Source organism: Triturus cristatus, chromosome 8 (genome assembly GCF_964204655.1).
Source record: "Triturus cristatus chromosome 8, aTriCri1.1, whole genome shotgun sequence".
NCBI lineage: Eukaryota > Metazoa > Chordata > Amphibia > Caudata > Salamandridae > Triturus > Triturus cristatus.
In genome coordinates, this window is record NC_140591.1 from 1,200,070,601 (window position 1) to 1,200,092,630 (window position 22,030).

A 22,030-nucleotide genomic window follows, 5' to 3' on the forward strand; every position below is an offset into this window, starting at 1 on the left:
AATCAACGCCTCTCTGTCTCAAGGCTCCATACCAGACTGATTAAAAACTGTGCAACTCATCCCCGTCCTAAAAAAACCGACATCAAACGCTGTTGACACAAATAATTTCAGGCCAGTATCCAATATTCCCTTATCAGCGAAAGTGCTAGAAAAATGTGTGCATCAACAACTGTGCCAACACATCTCTAAATGTAATCTTCTGGACGGCTGCCAATCAGGTTTCAGACCAGACCATAATACGGAAACTACAATACTTCATATAGTGGATAACGCCTTGCAAGCTCTAGGCCAAGACAAAGCTTTTCTTTTAATTCTTCTGGACCTTTCATCTGCATTTGACACCGTAAACCATGATAAACTGCTAGATTAACTCAGAAGCAGGATGGGCTTGTCGGAAACTGTCCTCGAATAGTTTAAATCTTTCTTGGAAAATAGATCACAAAGATTTTCAGTTAATCAAAAGCTATCATCGCCGTCCCCTATTACGATTGGTGTACCGCAAGGATCAACTCTTTCCCCAGCTCTTTTTAACCTCTACATCACAGCTTTCCAAACTTTTCATGTTGTGGACACACTTTTAAGAAATGCAACATTTTGCGACACAGTAATGCAGTGTAGCGAGTGAGCGCTGCAAGCGAGCCCAAACCAACTAAAGGGGGTTTCGGGGGGTTCTCCCCCGCAAAAAGTTTTTAAAAAGAGTGGACAAATGGTGCATTTTCAAGCGAATTTAAGAAAGCAGGAAGGTTAATAAAGCAATTGTGAATCTGTTCTAACAAAGACAGTGACTGGCGGCAAAACTGTCTATCCGTCACTTGTTCTGCTGACATCCTAGGTGCGCAAAAAGAAACCAATATACATTGGGTGTAGTAAGGTTGGGTTTGTGCCTGAAACAAGAATATAATCATGCACACATTGACACATGCCCCAGTGATTTACGGCACAAAAAGGGCGGGTGCACGCACAGCCAACCCTTTTAACCATGCACAAAGTCGGCCTGCTGCCTTGCAGAATATGAGTTATACAAAAATCCGTTCAGGATGGGGGAATTGTGAGTGGTAAAACAATCATGCAACTTACAGACACTCACCCCCACTCACAGATCTGGGTTGAATCCATCATCATTCTTTAGCTCACTTTGTCACCTCAGTTCAGACTCAGCTATATGACTATGAATCCATAAATGACATTGATATACACTGGAAGAGTAATGCAGTAAACACAGAGCTGGAAACTCAACCAATTTTGAAAGTCAGAAATATAAACAAAGCATTTACTGAACAGCAAGCAAAAAAAAAAGCTTGCTTGAAATGTGACTTTCGAAATGTACAAACAACCAGAGTGCAACACTATCTTAATGGCTAACAGAACAACTCTAGTTTTACTGTTATAGTCACAAACATCTCAATCCAGCATACAGTAAGGCTCACTTTAGTGCACTAGTAACTGAGCTGTCATAGGATGGTTAGCATGTAACACAGGCTATTTGAACATGGTGTTTCAAGTGTCAAGTGTGCAGCTTTAAAAATGAAAATGCTTTATATTTTTTTTTTTACATTCATGACCCCTTTGCTTCTGTTTTTGTTCTTGATATTTGCTCTTTGCAGTTAGATTTTCATTTGTTTTTCCTCTAGAATGATTTTCCTTGACTCTTTTGCTTTCCCCGATTTTCCCTTGATGCTTAGCTAGGAGCACCAAATACAGAACCTTTCATTAGAAGCCCATTCTACCTGAAACTGGCGAGAAATTATTCTGTAAAAGCCATTCCTAGTTCTTGCCTCCAAAATACCCATGTGGAGACCAATGAATTGGTTCTTAACAGAGTGTTAGAAGGTGTTTTGGCTCGCAGGCCTGCGAGTAATGCAAAAGTATGCATTCAACGGCCATTAACGAGAGGGTAGCTAAACTTTTTATGACCTGAGCCAAGGATGAAAGAAGGGGCGCACGCAATTCAAAGCCACAATCTAAAGTGCGATTACCAGGATTGTCAGGTTTGAGATCTTCCTGCCAGACGCACAAGAAAAAGAGGCAGTGCAGCATTGGGAATAAAGAGAGAGGTCGCTGACTGGTTCTCCTCTCCCTTCAGGTTCTCCTTCAGAGCCAGAGTTGGTGGAAACATGGGCGCCTTTGGAGCCAGCACCACAGTGTGTTTCTGAGCCACTGGCACCTCCAGTGACCAGCGCACAACTCACCTATCATGGATCTGACACTGTACCAGTGTACCTGAACTCCTTGTTTTCATGGTCATGCAGACTACTGCTGGTGGGTCTGCCAGTGGCACAATCTGCATTGTTTATGCCCCAGATATCCAGAAGATGGTGCAGTTGGTACCAATGACTTTATTGGTGGTGCCGACTTAGACTCCACCCAGTCCCTTCAACACGAGTCCCATTCGAGGCGTTGATGCCGACATCGGAACCAGCTCCCATGACTTCACCGCCTTTAGGGTTGATTCAGAGGTCTAGAATAGAGATCTAACACAGTTTACAACGCCTCTTTGGCATGGATTCAGATCCGAATGAGGCTGGGGACCCTTATGATGTCCCTGGGGGTTTCCTAGCAACACATCAATGACTCAAACAATGCAGAAGGGACCACCGTCTCTTCACCACCGAACAACTCTCAACTGCCAACCTTAGTGCAATATGAACTCACGATGGGATCCCAACCCTCAGTGCACTATGAACCCACAATGCAATCCCAATCCTCAGCATATGGATGTCACAAACACACGGTACACAGCTGCTCTCTCATAAGAATTTTCAGCTGCCACAATAACAACCTAGGACAGCTTGCGAAAGCCAATGGTCTTTACACTTCGCCCTAACTGGAATTTTGTACCCTCCAGATCCTCTCCTGCCATAATGCTTTCACTGGGAAGGTGTTAAATTTCAATGGGGTTACCTTTAGCCCACCTACAACAGGTCGGTCAGGCAGGCCTGGAGCTCATGGTGGCGGGAGCGCCCGGGCGTCTCAGTGCTCCATGGCACAAACAGTGTAGCCCGGCTCCCCTCAGCAGCCTCCGGGCAGTGCTCCCCTGCAGTTACTCCTGTCAAAAGTGCGCCGTACCGAGCACCTGGAATGGGGAACAGAGGCAGCTCCGTGGACTCTTGACTGCGCAATCAATGCGTGCGGCAAAGGGAATGAGGCTGCGCGCACACGCTCGCTGCCCTAACGTCTCTCCTTCCTCCGCATGCTCCGTACTGCGTCACTGACATGCGCAGACCGTCCTGCTAATAAAATGCATTCACGAAATGCAAACATCCAAGAGTATTCGCCCTAATCTGCCCGCAGACTTCATCATCGAGCGACAGTACTGTGTCGCGACACAGAGTTTGGAAAGCTCATCTCTACATGGAACCGCTGGCTGAGAGTCTACGACATGCCAACATCTTGTTTCATATAGATACTGACGACACACAGATCTACATTAAAGTCTCGTCACTGGAGAAGATCAAGTTAATGAATGAAGCGCTAAAGATGACTACTCAATGGCTAACAAGTAATCAACTTAAACTAAACGAGCAAAAAACTGAATTCTTACTAATTCCTCCCCCCCAAAAAAAATCTTTTCTGAAATAAAGGACTGGACCACACTGATCACCGTGCTTAACTGCACCCCAACCTTAGTGGACTCAGCCAAATCACTATGAATCACGTTCGACAAGAACCTGAACATGCAAAGCCACATCAACTTGATGGCTAAAAACGCCCGGTACAACCTGAGTTGTCTTAGAAAACTGAAACCATTCCTAGAAACGTCGGACCTCAAAATGGCAGTTCAGGCGTTGGTCATCGCGAGGATCGAATATGGGTGCTCAACTTTATCTGGCCTGCCCAAGACCTCAACAGCGCCGCTAAAAGATTGTCTCAATGCAGCCGCAAGACTCATAACCGGATCTAGAAAATGTAATCACATTTCTCCACACTTAAAAGCTCTGAACTGGCTACCATACGAAGCCAGAGTACAACTCAAATTGGCCTGTATCACACATAAGGCACTACACTCAAAAACACCGGCATACCTTGCCCAGAAAGTGATGATATCCAGAGGAGGCAGGTACTCCAGAGGCGCAAAAGATCTTGTGCTGAAACCGCCGCGCTTCCAGAAGAAAAAAACATACAACAGAGCTTTCTCAGGTGCTGCACCCAGAATCTGGAACTCGCTACCACCAAACATTAGAAGAATACCATTCCATTCAAAATTCAAGAAGGATGCTAAGATCTTCCTAATGGAGAAATTCCTACCATAACTCTTTATAAAGAATCAACAAATTCATCGGTCGATTCGAAACACCTTCCGTTAGTTACAGATTTATAATTCAGAGGTCCCCACAATGACTTCCTGAACCGATTCGTATTGGGATCTATACAGTCCTCTCCTGGGTCCCCTATCTCGTTAAGCTACTGAGTCGACTCGCTCAGCTAAACTTTGAACTCTGAGTCTTTTGATGGTAAAAGATAATTTGTAATTTGACATATTTGATTCGTTCCGTCTCAGATATTATTGTAAGTCCTGAGAACTTTTACTGTCTACTGTTTTTATACTGTTTAATGTTATCTGCATGCGTAAGTTTATGTTGCTTGCTATCGGTCGCATTTCGGACCGCTATATCTCTGTTAAGCACTCTGACACTCTAACGGGTCACGTTTGCGCTATATAAACACAAAATAAAAAAAGAACACGTCATGGAAATCATTTCAACAAATGTGATCAATCCCGGAACCCAGATCTTCCTGGGGGACTTTAACCTGCATTTGAATAACCTAAATGACTCGTTAACGATTTGGTCGAGAATGTTTCGATAAATATTAGTATGGTTAGTGACCATCATTCCCTAAGCGTGAAATTAAAGGTAAACTTGTTAACAAGACAAAGGGGCAAGAATGCAGACGTTGATATAGACACCCAAGGAAATAATGGCGTCTCAATAAAATAGACAGGTGTTAATCCATCTTCATTCATGGAAACCCTCAAAGGGAAAACACACAAAGAATTAGAAATCTGTCTGGATGGTTCCTCTACGCAAACAGCTGTTATAGCTGCTTTCGCCAATATCACCAAAGAAATTGCAGGTGACCTAAAATCTAAAAGAAGGAAAAAAGTGTGTGGTCTAACTGCAAGATGGTTTAACCATGAATGTACAAGGCTAAATGGGAAGCTGAAACTTGTGCTTAAACAAAAACCTAGAGACCCACAATAAAATCAATGCTGTAAGGAAAGAGTATAAAAAGACATTGGAAACAAGAAAAAGGGAGATCCGTGAGGAGGCCTGGGAGAAATTAAACCAGGCAGTAGAGCTAAAAGATTCAGCCCTCTTCTGGAAGATAATAAATCATCCATATTTTAAAGATAATAACGTGGTGAGGATCGATACTGTAGTACCACCAGAAGACTGGGTGCAACACTTTAAGAGTATTTTTAACCCAGAAGGAACAGATATGATTGATCTGAAAAAATAAAAATTTATAAAGGTAAACCCAGTGAAAACATCACCAATCACATCAGAGGAAATAAAATCAGCACTCCAAAAAAGTTCAAATGGGAAAGCAGCAGGCTCAGACGGGGTGCCAATTGATGTTTTTAAGTATGATTTGGAATTATGGATACCAATATTAATGCAAGTTTTTAATGCTGCTTTGGGAGGAATACTACCAGCCACATGGGTTGAAAGTATTATTGTACCCATTTTTAAAAAAGGGGACAGGGAAAAGGCAAATTGCTACCGCCCAATATCCCTTCTTGATTCCTCTTCCAAGATTATGGGCCGAATCATGCTGGAGAGGCTTGAAGCTTGGGCCAGTGAAAAAATATACTAACAGAGGCGCAGTATGGTTTCAGAAGGGGTATTGGGACGGTAGAGCAATGTTTAAGCCTAGAGTTGTTAATTGGGAAGTACACAATAAGGATATACTTCATTTATGTTTTGAAGACCTCACCAGTGCCTTTGACTTAGTCAATCATCAAAAATTATGGCAAATTTTAAAAGGGCTTTGTGCTCCCACAGAAATAATCTTATTTTTATCACAAATTCATGCATATTTAACCTCAAGGGTACGCTATGGAAAATCAGGGGAATGTACGCCTGACTTTGTGGTAAAGCGTGGTATCAGACAGGGATGCATATTAGCTCCCCTTTTATTTTCATTGTATATAAATAACATGGACTCATTTTTACAAAAATTGGTTGTAGACGCCCCAAAAGTTGGAACACGCCCCACCCCCGTTTTATTATACGCAGACTACGCTGTCCTAATGTCTAGAACTACAAATGGCCTGCAATGTCTAATGGAAAATTTTGCCCAATACATGAATGACATAGACTTGCAGCTGAATCTAAAGAAAACATTTGTAATGCCGTGCGGGGGGAAGAGACAAAAGTGTAGACAACATCATGTGGGAGGGGTTTTTATAAATAGAGTCCCAACATTTTCATACTTGGGGATGTTATTTGGAATAACGGTACATGGAAATCACATATTGAATTATGCAAAATGAAATTTTTAAAAATGACTGAGGGTATATGTAGATTTGCGGCTAAATTAGGGAACAAACTGATACAAGAAATGTTAACCTTGTATAGGAGTAAGGATGTCCCAGCAGTTAATTATGGACCTGCAATATGGTGGAGAGCAAATACGACAATCCTACAAACTGATGAAAACACATTTTTAAAAAGATTATTGGCTGTTCCCAGTGCAACTGCAAACATCATTGTTCATAAAAAACTGTTTGTCCCATATATAAATGATGCTATTAATATGGCTAGTCTTACCCTCTGGAATGACATAAGGACTAAGGAAGAAACACCATTTTCTAAGGATTTAATTATTGACTGTCTAGCTCTGGAGCATAGTATGAAAATACCATGGCTAGGCCACATTTTTAATCTCTTGATGAAATGCAAAGTAAATACAGATAACCCCCTATGTATACAGTAATATAGTAAAAGCAAATTGAAATTAAGATATATAACCACTGCAGACTACAAAAGGGAAAGGGTGGCTAACAAAAAACAGACTGTGGTAGCTTATTGTGAACGTCCATACATGAGGGGTAGCCAGTTATACCTAAATTTGTTTCGGAATATTCAGCACAGGTTTTACCTAACCAGGTTAAGGATGGGTACCTTACATTATCTAATTGCATTTCCAAGTACAGAGAAATGGCAACGAATATTGCCACCCTGCCCGTGTGATGGTAAAACTTTACAGTCCACCTTGCATTTTATCCTTTTCTGTCCTTTTTATATGGGTATCCAGAAAACCTTTTCAAAACCCCTCTTTTAAAAAAATATGCTTTTTAACTATAAGGATGCGTTTATCTTTATATGTAGTCTGGACACCATGAAAATCATCGGCTCAGTTATTCGCTTCTTACAACAATCGATTAGAAAAAGAAAAGACTACGCCTTTTTGAAAGTATTGCTGTATGAAAAAGAAGATGCATAACATTATTTCTTTTAAATTGTACCTTCCTGCATTTTCTGCACCTGCACTTTATTGTATGAATAGTGGTAGCCAGTATTTTTTAAAACCTCAGAAAATAATGTACTTACTACTTTATCATGTTAGCCTCCCCATGATGCCCAAATTTGTAAATATCATTTTTAGTATTAATTATTGCCTATGATAAACTGTAAGAAAGTATTTTTTAGATATATGTGTATTAGTAAGCTGTTTTGATTTGATTTGATTTGACTCATCAGTCAATAGCCTTAAAGCCTTCCTATCAGACCTCAACCTTACTCAAATGTGTGACAGCCCTACGCACAACAAGGGAGCTACCTTAGATCTGGTTATTGGCAAGAGCAACTCTACTCAACTTGTATCTATGCTCCCATGTGACTGGTCTGACCCCACTGCATCTCCTTCCTCGTCTCAGAACCGGCGACAACTATTAAATCGCAAATGAAGAAACATAGAATCTGGCAAAGAAACCTGAGAAATATTAACCTATAAGATCTGTCCTTCCTCACAGTTAGCATCTTGCCTCCTCCCTGGACATGTTGGCGGTCGATGACCTCACAGATCACTACAACCACTCGATATCCAACATTCTAGACGCTATGGCGCCACGACAACTGAAAAGAATACCTTCCAAAATCTCCAAACCTTGGTACAACAGGAACCTAAATACTGATAGAAAAATCTAAGACTAGCAGGACGTATATGGAGATCCTCGCCCTCCGTGTATCATCTTTCGCAGCTGATTTCTCTCAGAAAGGTATATAACAAACGCATCAGAAGCTCAAAAGCAAGCTACTTCAGAGAACAACTAGAGCAGGCAAGAAATCGTCCAAAAAAGCTATTTGAGCTCATCAAGCTTCAATCTAACAACACACCTATTCCGACCTCCACAGGTCCTGATCAGCAGCCAGACTGTGAGGAGTTTGCTTCCTTCTTCCGTGATAAAACAACAAAGATTGAACATGATCTACAGGCAGCCCGTGAGAATCTACCTGCCACCGTTCTATCCCCAGGGCTGGGTGTGCCCTCTCAAAGTCTGGTTCCTCCACCCAAAAACAATGCCTCTTGGAATCTAATCCAAACCGTTGATGAGAGTACCATACGAAAAACTCTGGCTACTCTGAAACCTTCCAACCACTTCAATGACCCCGTACCTCCAAATTTCTTCAAGAAGATCAGATCATCCATACTCCCTCTATGGACGAAGATAGTTAATGCCTCTCTGCTTCAAGGGTCAATCCCAGACTGCCTAAAGTCCGGGCAGGTCACCCCATACAAAAAAAAACAACGGCTGACCAGACCAGTCTTCACAATTTTCGTCCAATCTCCACCATTCCTACACTGGAAAAACTCCTGGAGAAATGCGTTCACACCCAACTTTGTAGTCATATTGAACAATTCCAACTTCTTGACAAATTCCAATCTGGCTTCAGACAAGGTCTTAGCACGGAATCTGCTCTTATTCACATTGTGGATGATGCACTACGTATGCTGGACCACAATGAATCCTGCCTTTTGATCCTACTTGACTTTTCATCAGCGTTTAACACAGTCAAACATGATACTCTCATCGGTCTACTGGAGCACAGGATGGGGTTATCAGGGAGGGTGCTTAACTGGCTTTCTTCTTTTCTACACACTAGATCCCAAAGACTGAAGATTAATCAGTCCCTGTCCGAACCCTCTCCACTCACTTTGGGAGTACCGCAGAGGTCCATGCTCTCACCCACTCTCTTCAACCTATTCATGGAACCTCTAACAGAAATCCTGAAAGTGTCCAACATCCATTATCACATGTATGTCGAAGACACACAACTGTACCTGAAAATCTCCTCCCCAGAGGACATCAGATCTCTCAACTCAGTGCTTCAAGAAACGCAAAGTTGGCTGACACTCAATCATCTGAAACTGAATGCTCTCAAAACTGAATTCCTCCTCATCGCCCCTGACAAACAGTCCCCAGTCATTGCAAAATGGATGCACCAACTGACAGCCCTCAACTGCTCACCAAATATAATTGACTCTATGAGCTCACTCGGATTAATACTTGACAGACACCTGAACATGCAGAATCATATCAGGTCTCTCACCAAAGGGGCAAACTTCCATGTATGCATCCTTGGGAAAATAAAACCGTTCCTCCCCCACAACGACCCCAAAACTGCGGAGCAAACATTAGTGATCTCTAAGCGAGATTATGGCAGTGAAACCCTATGTGGACTTCCAAGAGCGAGGATTGCCCCACTCAACGCCTCTCTCAATTCTGCTGCGAGGCTCATCACAGGCTCCAAATGTTATCATCACATTTTGCCTGAGCTTAAAGCTATTAATTGGCTCCCGTATGAGGCAAGGATACATCTAAACATTTCCTGCATGAATCACAAAGCTCTACACTTCAACACCCCTCTATATCTTGCACAAACACTTGAGCTCTCAGGAGGCTCCGGATCCTCTAGAGGCTCCAGCACCTTACTACTTAAACCACAGAAATTCCATAAAATGAGAACATGCAATTCTCAGGTATTGCACCTAGAATTTGGAACTCCTTACCACCAGAATTAAGACTAAATAATTCCACAGCTTTGTTCAAAAGGGAAGTGAAACTGATTCTGATGTAAAGATTTCTGGTCTAGTCCCACAGCCCACTTGAGAAGGCGCTGCTTTACCCTTGTCTCGAGTGTACTACAATGATTGCTATTGTCATTTAGTTCTGTCCTCTCCTGATCAGCTGTGATATTAACTCTTGCTTCCCTATTAAGAAAGTCAAAGGGTTACATTGAAAGAACTAGGGTTCGCTATCTTACTCTTCCACCCTTTTGAAATGTGCTACTGTTGTGACCGATGGTGTCCTTTTCCGGGCCGCCCTGTTCTAATGTCGTTTATATTGCTTGTACCCTTGTAACTATGCAACTACCTTTCTGTGAAGCGCTCTGATACCCCCTGTGATCTTGTCCGCGCTATATAAAACTCTTTAAATACATTTTAATTTTAAAAGATTCTGAAACAAGATGGTACTGCCTCTCAAAGCAAAAGCTGTACAACAGTCTTGATACTATTACCAAACAATCAGTGACATTCATTGAAAGTCAGCTGGTGCGGGTGGAGGCAGAAACAGAGACTATCCATCAATCAAGTTTATACCTTAATCTGCGCACTACCAAATTTTGTAGCTTTAGTATGCCATACTGATTACAGCATGTACCGTTTTGAGTCAAACCTTTATATTAAAACAATTACCTTAATATTGAACATTAACCCATTTTACACTGACATTTGATCAACAGTTTACTGTTCATATTTTTCAATTCAACTCTTGTAAGGTGCCCACCCCTTCGTAAAAATCACTTCCAGTCCAAAACCAAAATGCCAGCTACATTAAACATTTCTGCTAATAATGACATGAGATATGTATCTTATCAAGGTGTCGAAGATTTGAATATATTTTATAAAAACTGTGAAGTCTTATCACTTTGTAAAGATTTTAATTCATCTAACTATAAAATATTTTCTACTTCCTGCACCGGAGGCTGCCTTTTCACTTACAGACCCTTGTTGAGCAAGAGATTGAAAAGCTGGAACATAACCGCGGATGTCACCCATTGTCATTACGGAAAAACCCAAGCATCCTGGAGCCATCGGGCTCTGCATTGATATATGCCTCCCGAACAAGACGATCAAAAAGAACAGAATGTAACCCAGACCATGGACAACATTATAGCGGACATTAATGGGGCACAGTGACTTCAACATTATATCTCAATGCGGGTACCACTAACTACTGTTGGATACAGAGAATCACTATATAATGACCTAATTCAACACATCTTGGACTCGTCAGAAACCCAGGTATGTTTCAAAACACCATACAGGGAAACTTTCTCAGGCTACAAGGGGTCCTGAACATTAGGGACCATAATCTGATGTATTTGTCCACACTAGAGGGACAGCACTTGCATGTCAGCCTACACAGGATCAGTTAGCATGGGCTCACCCTAAACAGAAAACAATGTTGTCCTTCGAACCCGAAATAGAGTTCTTTGGGTATGTGTTCTCGAAGGAAGGAAAGTAGGTAGACCCCCAGAAGTCTAAACCCATTAAACAAGCCCCTGCCCTGCAAAGAACCTCAGAGGTGCAGAGTTTCCTCTGCATAGCAACACCCTGTGGCTGGATCCTCACAAACCAGCCACAGTGTGTTGGCCACTAGGGTTGTGATGAAAACCCCTGCCAAATAGGACTGGGCACAAAAGCAGAAGCTGCTTTCAGAGAATCAAGCAAACCTTGCTACACAACATTACTATGGCCTACCTTGATCCCTTGAAGGCCAGGGAGCTGTTATTAATGCCAGTCTAGTAGGACTGGGTGCATTTCTTATACAACAGAGTGAGCCGGAGATGTGGGCCCCAATCGCCTTCACAAGTTGAGCCTTGATGGGAACAGAAAAATGCTATGCCTTGATTGAGAGGGAAGCTCTCACAATATAGCGGGATGCATCCACTTTCCCTTATATCTCTATGGCTGCAAACTCAAAGTGATCATGGAGTTTAGACCGCTAGGTAGCCTATTTGGAGGCTCAGCCCGTCACCCATTGCCCTGGATCAAGAGGAGAGCCATACACCTGCAACAGTGCTAGTTCACAGTGGCCTATGGACCAGGGATAAGGAACCCGGCTGTCTTTCTGTCGCAACACCCCCACGGGCAAGGGGCTGAGCAGACCGCCAGTAATGGAGACACAGAGGAGTACAGCCTGAAAGCGAAGACACTTGAGAAGATCACAGTAGTGACCCAAAGTGACGTTGACTTCCAGAATACTCTTGTGACGGTACAGTAGTGAGAGTTGGAAGACCTTACTGCACAATGCCAACCTGTGGGTGCAAGCAGACAAGAACAGCCTGTTGGGGCTAGGGAGGATGAGAGATGAGCTAAGTGCCACTCTGAATGGCCTCCTACTGAGAGGAAACTGAATAGTGATCCCCAGAATGCAGCACCAAAGGTAGGCAAGCTGGCCTACCTGTCCACCAGGGACCATCCAAAACCAAGGTGCACCTCCGCGAGAAAGTATGGTTCCCTGTCTTCAAGTAGGTAGTCAATTAAGCTGTAAAGCGCCGCACAGTGTGTCACCTCGCTGGAGGGGCCCGCGCCCCGGCACCTATAGAACAGTAGAAACCTTTGAGGCACCATGGCCCAAAGTCAGTCTGGATTTTGGGAATTTCCCTGATGGGCGGCTCACCATGGGGATGGTGGACAGATACTCAAAATAACCAATTGTGGAGGTGATCAACTCCAAGGCATTTCAAAGGTCTACCTCTCCTGGAAAAGACAGTTTCCATATTCGGCATCCTATAGAAACTCTGGACCAACAATAGGCCCCCGTTTCAAGGGGCTGAGTTTAGAGAGTACTTTGAATATCTGGGCATTCACCATCGGAAGATCACAACCCAATGGCCCCAGGCGAACGAAGCTGTTGAGAGTTTTATGTGCACCCTCAAAAAGGCTCTGTGCATTACCATACAGTAAGGCTTTATGGAGGATAGCCTTATTCAACCCAACCACCAACCAAGCCCTGCAGAGGAGAACAAATGATAAGCAAAGGCTCAGCTGACAAGCCAGAAGTTCAACGCTTGTGCCCAGCGACTGGGTCTTTTTAACCTCCTGCCCCAATCAAAGCTGGTTTCTTGATATTATATAGCCTCATGCCGTTTCAGTGGGATTTAATCTGTATTAGGACTGTACTCAAATGAAGCAATGTGCAATGGTGATCAGAAGGAACTCCATTTTGAGCGTGTTCGATAGGAGATACTGCAGCAACATCCATGTTTGAAGGTCCATAAGTGTCAGTGGAAGTCTGTCAATGTTTTCTAAGAAACGTTCATATACATCTGAAAGTCATAAGAGTACATATGATAAGAGATAATTGAAATTCTTAGAAGCAAATGCATGGGTTCAATGTAAAGATTGAAAAAAATATTTGTAGATAGAAAAAAGCTGTGGAGAATTCCTTGTTGTAAAGACGAGAAGTTGAGAAGAAAGTTACACATTTTTAGGTCTCGCCTACGCAGCGCGTATGCACTGCTTAGGAGACCTTGTCTTTCCTGAAAGTGTTAGTTGGGACATGCCATCTTTACCACTTTACATGTAATGTCATATCATGTAGACTTTCCCACTTTACGAGTATGTTCTTCCGTTTGCTTTTGAAACAGCATTCCTCTGATGTGAGTGAGCTAGGCTGGCCGACGTCTCTCTGTTGTCTCTTTTGCAACATTTATCCACCCCATCACGTTTTCCCTTTGTCGTGAGCTCGGCCTTGCGTGATACGGCGCACGCAGTCTGCACTCATTGGCACCTGCCGTCTAAACTGGTTACGTTACATCTGCCTTGAAAACGACACCAATTGACAGCAGCTATGCTAGTGCGTGGGGATTATGTTTACAAACACTGTGCACACACTCAAAGAGCGAGCACACATCTGCAGGTCTGGGCTTCCAACATTCTCAATGCAGGAGTGGACTGAAGAATGTTTTTGGCGTGATAGCGTGGTCTGCGGTTAGCTTTGTTACGTCTAGTTTTAGTGACCGACCTCTTGTTTAGAGATCAGAAAACACTGTCTCTTTTCCGGGTGAAGGTTTTTGTGCCTGTCCTAGGTGTGTGTTATTGAGTCTTTGCTAGTAAGAATTATGTAACAGAAAATGCAAAGTATTTGGCGAGGCGATTCATTGCATAATGCTGCCACATTTCTTCTGACTCAATATTTTTGAGATTGTTCCCCTAGGCGCTTTGTGTTCTGTGAAAACTTTCGACTGATGCGAGATGGCCACATGTAGGAAAATCCATCAGAGAGTTAGCCTGTGGCACTTTATTGAGATTACCACATCACATTGACCAGTCAAATGTTTCTTTTATAATCTCCCTAGCGTCTCGGAACAAGCATTGGCATAGGCATCTGAAATTGCCATACCACTAAATGGCAACTGACATTGCTGTACCATTACATGGCACCATATGATATTTTTTCTCTTTCCCTGGAAAACTTTTTTTGTATACTTAGTATAAGGTGCTTATGTTACCTGGCAATAGCAGAAGAGGTGTCCAGTGGTCCCTGCATCAAGTTTCTTGACATAGGCCCTGAAAAAAGGATATGACTAGCTCACTGACAACAGTCTGGTTGCAGTACAGGCTCTGTGTTACACGTAGTGGATGATGCTCTACCCATACTAGGTAAAAGAGATTCATGTTTCATTTTTCCCAATCTATCACTTGTTTTTGAGACGGTCAATAATTCCTTTCTGCTAAAACATTTGGAAGAACATAGAGAAATAAATGGTGGAGTTCTGAAATGTTGCCTAGAAAATTGCATTCAACTAATAACAAGCATTGGCATAGTCAATAGGTCTCACCTTTGGGACCTTATAAGTATTTAGATTTGCAGCACAATAGCCTTACTGCAAAAAGATTAACTGTTGCATGTCTAAACACTTATAAGGTCCCAAAGGTGAGACCTATTGGCTATGCCAATGCTTGTTATTAGTTGAATGCAATTTTCTAGGCAACATTTCAGAACTCCACCATTTATTTCTCTATGTTCTTCCAAATGTTTTAGCAGAAAGGAATTATTGACCGTCTCAAAAACAAGTGATAGATTGGGAAAAATGAAACATGAATCTCTTTTACCTAGTATGGGTAGAGCATCATCCACTACGTGTAACACAGAGCCTGTACTGCAACCAGACTGTTGTCAGTGAGCTAGTCATATCCTTTTTTCAGGGCCTATGTCAAGAAACTTGATGCAGGGACCACTGGACACCTCTTCTGCTATTGCCAGGTAACATAAGCACCTTATACTAAGTATACAAAAAAAGTTTTCCAGGGAAAGAGAAAAAATATCATATGGTGCCCTGTAATGGTACAGCAATGTCAGTTGCCATTTAGTGGTATGGCAATTTCAGATGCCTCACTGTGAATGGCAGGTGTTTTTTAAAAATCTATAAATATATTTTGCTGCACAAGCGCAAGGTCCTGTAAGGTGTGGTGGGAGTCATTATGCCTCTTATACGACCCACCTTTTAATTGTCCTGGTTGTCAAGATTATTTTCAGCGTTTAGAACTTTGGCATAGAAGGCAATATTTGATACATGGTGTTAAATGTCTACGTTTTCTGGATACACACCAAGTTCTGTTTTTTAACAGACAGGCAACCCTTCAGGTAATCCTGGACAATTTGTTTGAGGCACAAGGTAAAGCATTGGAACCTCTCTTGTAAAGTAAGATACATAATCTATCAATGAATCAATTGTATACCCTGAGGGTTCCTTATTTTGGTGTTATGTAAGAGAAACAAGACAATAGTCCCTTTAAACATTTTAAAGGACATGCCTAGCTGTCATGTGCCATTACCAACATGCATTGAAATGTCCAGTTAATATGGAGATAACCAAACTATGGTGCTTTTTTGGATTAAAACAGAAAATATGTATTTTGAGTCAAACAACCTGCATGTACATAGAACCATCAGTTTCATTTGTAGCTCCACAATACATGAACTATTTTAGCTAACAAATGGTGAAAGAGGGCTCTATTCACAAAGGGCAGGATGGGAAAGGGAAAAAAAGCCTTCATGGGAGTGCTGTATTTTGAGCCAATTTCTAACTTTTTCACTTGTAGTTTTTTCAAATGCTCAAATGAGCAACAATAAAACATTTAGAATTTCCCCCAGGAGGAAAATTCTGCATGTGTACATGTGATGCAAATGTGTATCGACACACATATTTTTTCTGCAAGAAGAACATAATTTCTCCTTGGACAAACCTCTTCCCTTACAGCACGAAACATGGAGTTAATCCCTCTGATTACGCAACCTATCAACACATTTCTTCCTTTGAACTGAGCACTTATGTGTGTGTTTCCAGGGTGGCAAACTACCTGCAAGGAGAAGTTGAACTCTCACAAATGTGTACGTTTGTAGGCATTTGCCTACTCTACAGAATGGCTCACCCAGAACCATCCACAAAAGTGTTCTTAAACCTAAATTTGTAAATGTGGCAAACCTGCCACACACAATTTCCGATCACAGAAGTTCTCCAGGGCAGCCTGAGCCTCTATGGATCATGTTTGATAATTTGCGTTCACACACAGGTAAATCTATACGTGTACTTTGAATGTAGGTGCACAAGAAGTTTTGGGAACTGGAACCCGAGAGATTGGATACAGGAGAGAATAGAGGATGCATAATAAGCAATCTGATGGTGGAGCATATCTCTCAACATGCTATAGTTGAACTTAGGGCAAGAGACAGTGAAATTCTGGTTGCATCTCTTCTTTCTATTGAAGCGCTGTGGAATAGATAGCTAGTTTCAACGGTCAATGAACTGGTAACTTTGTTAGCAAAAGTGGCATTTGATTGAGGTTCATTTAAAAGCTGTGGGTGCATCCTATGCTAGAATTCAGTGAAAATGTAAAGGACGCAGGCTCAAAATACCTGCATTTGTGATGTTCTGGATACACGTAACCTCAATGAACTGCTTGCACGTACACTTCACACTTACCTCTTTTGTTCTTCTGTTCCGGGTTCGTCGAGATTCCTTGCAGTGTCAGATTTTGAAGCAAAACCACATGCAGACCCCGGGCTGCCACTCAGAGTACCTGTCTATGTTTACCTTAGGAACCGATAACAGTTGCCAGGACTTATCCAATCACCGCTCAATATTTCGGAAATAGGCGGGACACAGTCTGGTTTGTGGGCTGTGATTGGCGAACTGTCAGCCGGTGTTCCTGGCGTCCCCTCCACTTCCGGAAATTCTGCCTGCCTCCAATTCTTGGTCTGATATTGTCTCTGTGGGACATAATGATGACAAAGGCTACCTTCAGTTTTTAGGTGTATTTCGAATGGTGTTCGGATTGGTTCTTTTTTGAGGTGTTGATTTACGTATTCGCATTTGGGGAAGTGTTAGAATTGCTACAGGCTTGAAACTGAATGATGATGTGACAGTGCAGTGCCTGTGTGTAAAGAGCGTCTCGTTCCCTAGGTAGCTTGACATTCAGGCATTATGGTCTTGCATAATCGCACTGATGCTGAGAGTTGTTATGCTTTTTCGTTTTCTCAGTTACATCCGAAAGGAAAACTGTGAATCCCAAATGTAAGTACCCTTTTTAGGTTTCGCCTGCACAGTGCTTTCACCGGCCGTGAGAAATCTATTGTTTTTAAAATAAACTTAAAAGGGACTGACATCCCACCTCCTCTCTTTCCTGGCCTCTCATTGGTTCCCGTGCTTGCCACTTAACTTTCCTCCATTTCTATTGGCTCTTAGCATATTTTCCTTCATTTATCAATGCTTGTTCCTCCTCTGCTTCTCTTATCAGTTTCCTACTGCTCACATACAGTTAGCATCTGCTTTGGTGGAACTATATTTTCATAAAGATTTGCCTTTTACTTTTGCAGCTTATTTACATAACAATTTTTCACCCAGAGAGATTAAGTGATTTGCATAGAATTACAGGATGTTATGCAGGTGCCCCAAACCTCGGACCGGGATCTCTGGCCACTTCGCCGCATCCTCTTCACTCTGTCAGGGAGCCTTTTCCTTCTGCTGGACAATGATTGAGGAAAACAGCTCTTTATTCATTACATAGCCAAAACCGATGCATTACGAATGCTTGTTTTTTAGGTTGTCTTTTTTGGGCGAATCTGCAGTTTTGACCACTGTTGTCACAAAGATGACCTGTTGCCTCCCTAAATTATTAGGATTGTTTTGCAGAGCTTGGCTGCCTACCAGCTAGTGCTTTAGGTGGGATTTAAAAATAAGGGCTATGGTCGGGGTTCTCTAAAAGGGGCTTGACTAAAGAAGTATAACTAGAAATTCTATATAAAAGTGGTGGACTATGTGATTATAACATGGCTTAATACATGTAAACTAAAATCTAGTGCTTTATGGAATGTCTCAATCACTCCTGTGAGTCCCTTCATACCACGTTCATCTACAGTCTCTCACTTTGTTAGGCACTTATGCTCCGTTTCTGCTGACATCTTTCTGAAAATACTTTTTTACACACACACAGTATAAACATTTATCTAGATAGATATAAATCTTTTTCGGTTTCTAGGGTGCTATCAATTTTCAACAGCTGCAGTGCTTAATTTGAGACGATGGTCGCAGGTGGGGCTCACCGGAACTAATTTCTCATTTTTAAGAACCAGCACAAAATTTTCATCATCGAACACAAAAGGGTTAAAGAAAGAGGAAGAGAAAGACTGGAAAACAGTGGCAAAAGGAGAAAGCATGGACCTGCAAGAATGTAAAAAGAGGGAGAGAAAGTATGATAGATGATGAAAGAGTCATGAGGTAGAATCAAGAAAACACATCCTTGATATTCAGCACCTCAAATAGCCATAAGGCCTTATTACGAATACAACGGTCCTCAGGACAGCTGTACTCACGGTGGCGGTCTGACCACCAGCACCACTTAGGGTCCGCCCTCAGTATTGTGACTGTGGCGGTTGGACCACCGTGAGACTGCCCCAGCACCGCATGCCCACCCTGGATTACACTCGTAATTTGGCTGGTGCAAAACAGGCTTGGCGATCCTCCTGTCAGCACGGCAGTGGCGAGCCAACAGGAGAACCGCTAAACTTGTAACAAGGCACATAGTGTTAACCGCGGGCTTCTGAGCAAGACTTTGGGCCCAGAACGTATGTTTGTTGCTAATTAGGCACTCAACATCTGTATAAGCCTCCATCACACTTTCACATAAAATGTTAATTGCATTTGGCACATAAGTGACCATCACTCAGTGTACTCCACTGAGACGCCAATGATTGGTGACATGTCAGAAACCTGCACTGGCATAGCCTCATCTCTGTATTTCTCAATTTTGCCCCATCATCAACACCGAAAAACAACCTGAACTCACCCAGACAACTAGAGTCCGCCCTGTACAAGAGTCATCTGTTGGATGGACACAACTACATAAACACAACTCTGGAAAAAGCAAATACTCTTTGGAAACACAACTCATTCCATCGGCTGATTCTACTCACTGGATTTTGAATCTCTATAGTATGATATCACAATCCTGGAAAGCCACTGATTTAGCTAGGATAGCCTGGTAATCCGAATTAGGGGTGGATATACCTATCACCCAATGTAAATTTTGCTGTGCACATACCGGTACTGTATCCATGAATTATAGATATAAGCTATTACATTATACATTTCTGATCCAAGCATATGTTAACCATGGAAGCTGTAGAGAATTGACCCCTATTCCTCTCATAATTACCAACCTTGACAATGAGAGGATGCAGGTTTTCTGCATCTTACCTGGAAATGCCCCCCCTATTCAGGCATACTGGCGAGAGATCCTTCTTGTGATAACTGACATAACCCAAAATTCGCTCTCACCGGAACCTCTGGTGACCTTTCTCGGCTACGTTTGGGAGGTCCCATCGGGGAGTGGCGCTTAACTACAAAGGCACTTCTCCTTGCCAAACGTAGGGTGGCTCTATATTGTTGATGAACAAGACTGCCAACTGTCTCTGAATGGCTCAGTAACATGGCAGTTTGGAATGACTGGGTTGAAACCTATAGTCTCCTGCAACCACCTATGTCTCGGCCATGAGATATATAGGGACAGTTCAGAGCCTAACTCCTCTGCAATGCACCAGATGACCCCTCAGCCTGACCACGGATTGAGTTTGAGCAGACTCCGGCCACTCAGATTTGAACACATGTAAGACGTCTGTGGATCATTTGAATGACAAAAGACAATATGCAGGAATTATCCACTTTTCTCTAATGTTTGCTTTATAAGGGAAGATAAACATAAAGTTTTCTATAGATGTAGGGCTTAGACCACACACAGGGCACAGTGGAATTACAGAAACATTCTTCCATTTACTTTTGGTAGCATTCAAAGGCAAAGCCCCAAACCTAAATTGTAAATAAAGTGCATGTGCATAATTTCATCCATAAAAAATTTGAAACTGGAAGCAATATTAAAAATCTTTCATTTGAAGTGCCTGGCACTACAGCGGTAAAACATGAGTGCTCAGTATAATCCCAAAATCTTTTTATTTGGGGAAGCACTTTTTCAATCATGGATTTTGGGTCCTCCCACAATACCCCCAGCCCCAATTTGAACAAACACTGCTTGACCTCCATAAACCAACCCAGTTGCCCATCCTGTTTTTCAAGGGTGAGTAATTCATCTATGGCTTCCTTGACCGGGATCTAAGTATCACTGGTCCAAAGTCTTACCCAGAATACTAGGACCTTCAGAACAGCAGTATATGAAATGGTCTTTAGCCCTAGGTCTAAGCGTACTGGGAGTAGTGGAGTATTCATTGGTAGATTTAAAATTGATCTTATAAATGTATTTTCTGCCACCTCTAATTGTCTCAATTGCTCCATACACCACAATTCGGCAACATAAAGGGCAGTGCCCAACCCTCTGGCCCGATGTATTTTGATTGGGGGGAATTAGGCAGAAAGGAGATTTATTACATTTCTGAACAATTTCTCTATCTACATGCTGGAGTGTAAAGGTGCTCTTTTGTATCTTGGATGACCATGTCAGATTACTAGTTAATATAACTCCCAGGTATTCGAAAACCTTAACCTGATTTAAGAAATATGGACCCAGCCTCAGTTTCCCTTTAAAAGATTTACGTGGGTTAAAACCATTAAACTTGGATTTAGAACAGTTAAATTCAAGACCTCGCTCATTGCAAGCTGTTACAAACCTATTTAAAACATTCTGGATGCCCATTGGAGATTTGGAGATAAGCAGCTTAAGGGCGGGAATTGGTCTGCCTGCTAATTTTGGAGGATTACCCCTGCAGTCATATAAAGCATTGATGAGCCCATTCATGTATAAAGTGAACACGATTGGAGCCAAAACACAACCTTGACATATTCCTTTTGAGACACTTATATTTTTAGATAAATCTCCTCCAGAGCTCCACCTAACTTGAGTTTAGTTATCATGGTGCAGTCACACTAAAAGTTGTAGTAGACCACTAGGCAATCCAAGGTCAACCCATAGTTTAGCACGATTAGTAGAATCACAGGCTGATTTGAGATCCACAAACACAACATGCAGGTGTCCCGTCTTTTTTTTAAAAATCTTTTTATTAAAGTTGGAATCATAGAACAACTGAAGTTAAACACATTTTACAAGATAATCACAAAGTTGGTAATCAAGATATTGTTGCAGACAGCACCAGCCCCCTTTTACATATCATCAACTTTAACGTCTAACACCGTCCTCCATGTCCGTTTCTTTGTATTAAGGGAGAAATACATATATATCCCCTATGAGCATTCCAGTTTCCCCACTTTCGATCCCACTTCCGGGGGCATCCCTATTTACAAAAAACGTTTTTCCAGCCAGCATGCACCTGTCCATATCTTGCTTCCATTCTTTAACTGTTGGTGCCTCCTGTATTCCCCATCTACACGCAGTGTTTTGTTTTGCTATTACCATCCCCAGAGTTGGCCATGTTTGTTCTATGCAGGTTAGATCTGTTGCCTCTCAGATATTGAGAAGGAATATCTTCGGCTGGGGTGACAGTTCC

At 42.3% G+C, this 22,030-nt stretch overlaps 1 protein-coding gene across 2 annotated transcripts in view; it reads right to left on the reverse strand.

The window, feature by feature from the left end:
• The window catches only part of VWA3B (von Willebrand factor A domain containing 3B), a 983,684-nt gene extending 966,569 nt beyond the window's left edge, over positions 1-17,115 (reverse strand). For both annotated transcript variants that reach the window (XM_085622889.1, XM_085622888.1), the window contains exon 1: positions 17,004-17,115. The gene's annotated coding sequence lies outside the window, so the exon portion shown is untranslated. The remainder of the gene's footprint in view (positions 1-17,003) is intronic.
• Positions 17,116-22,030: the final 4,915 nt, after the last annotated feature.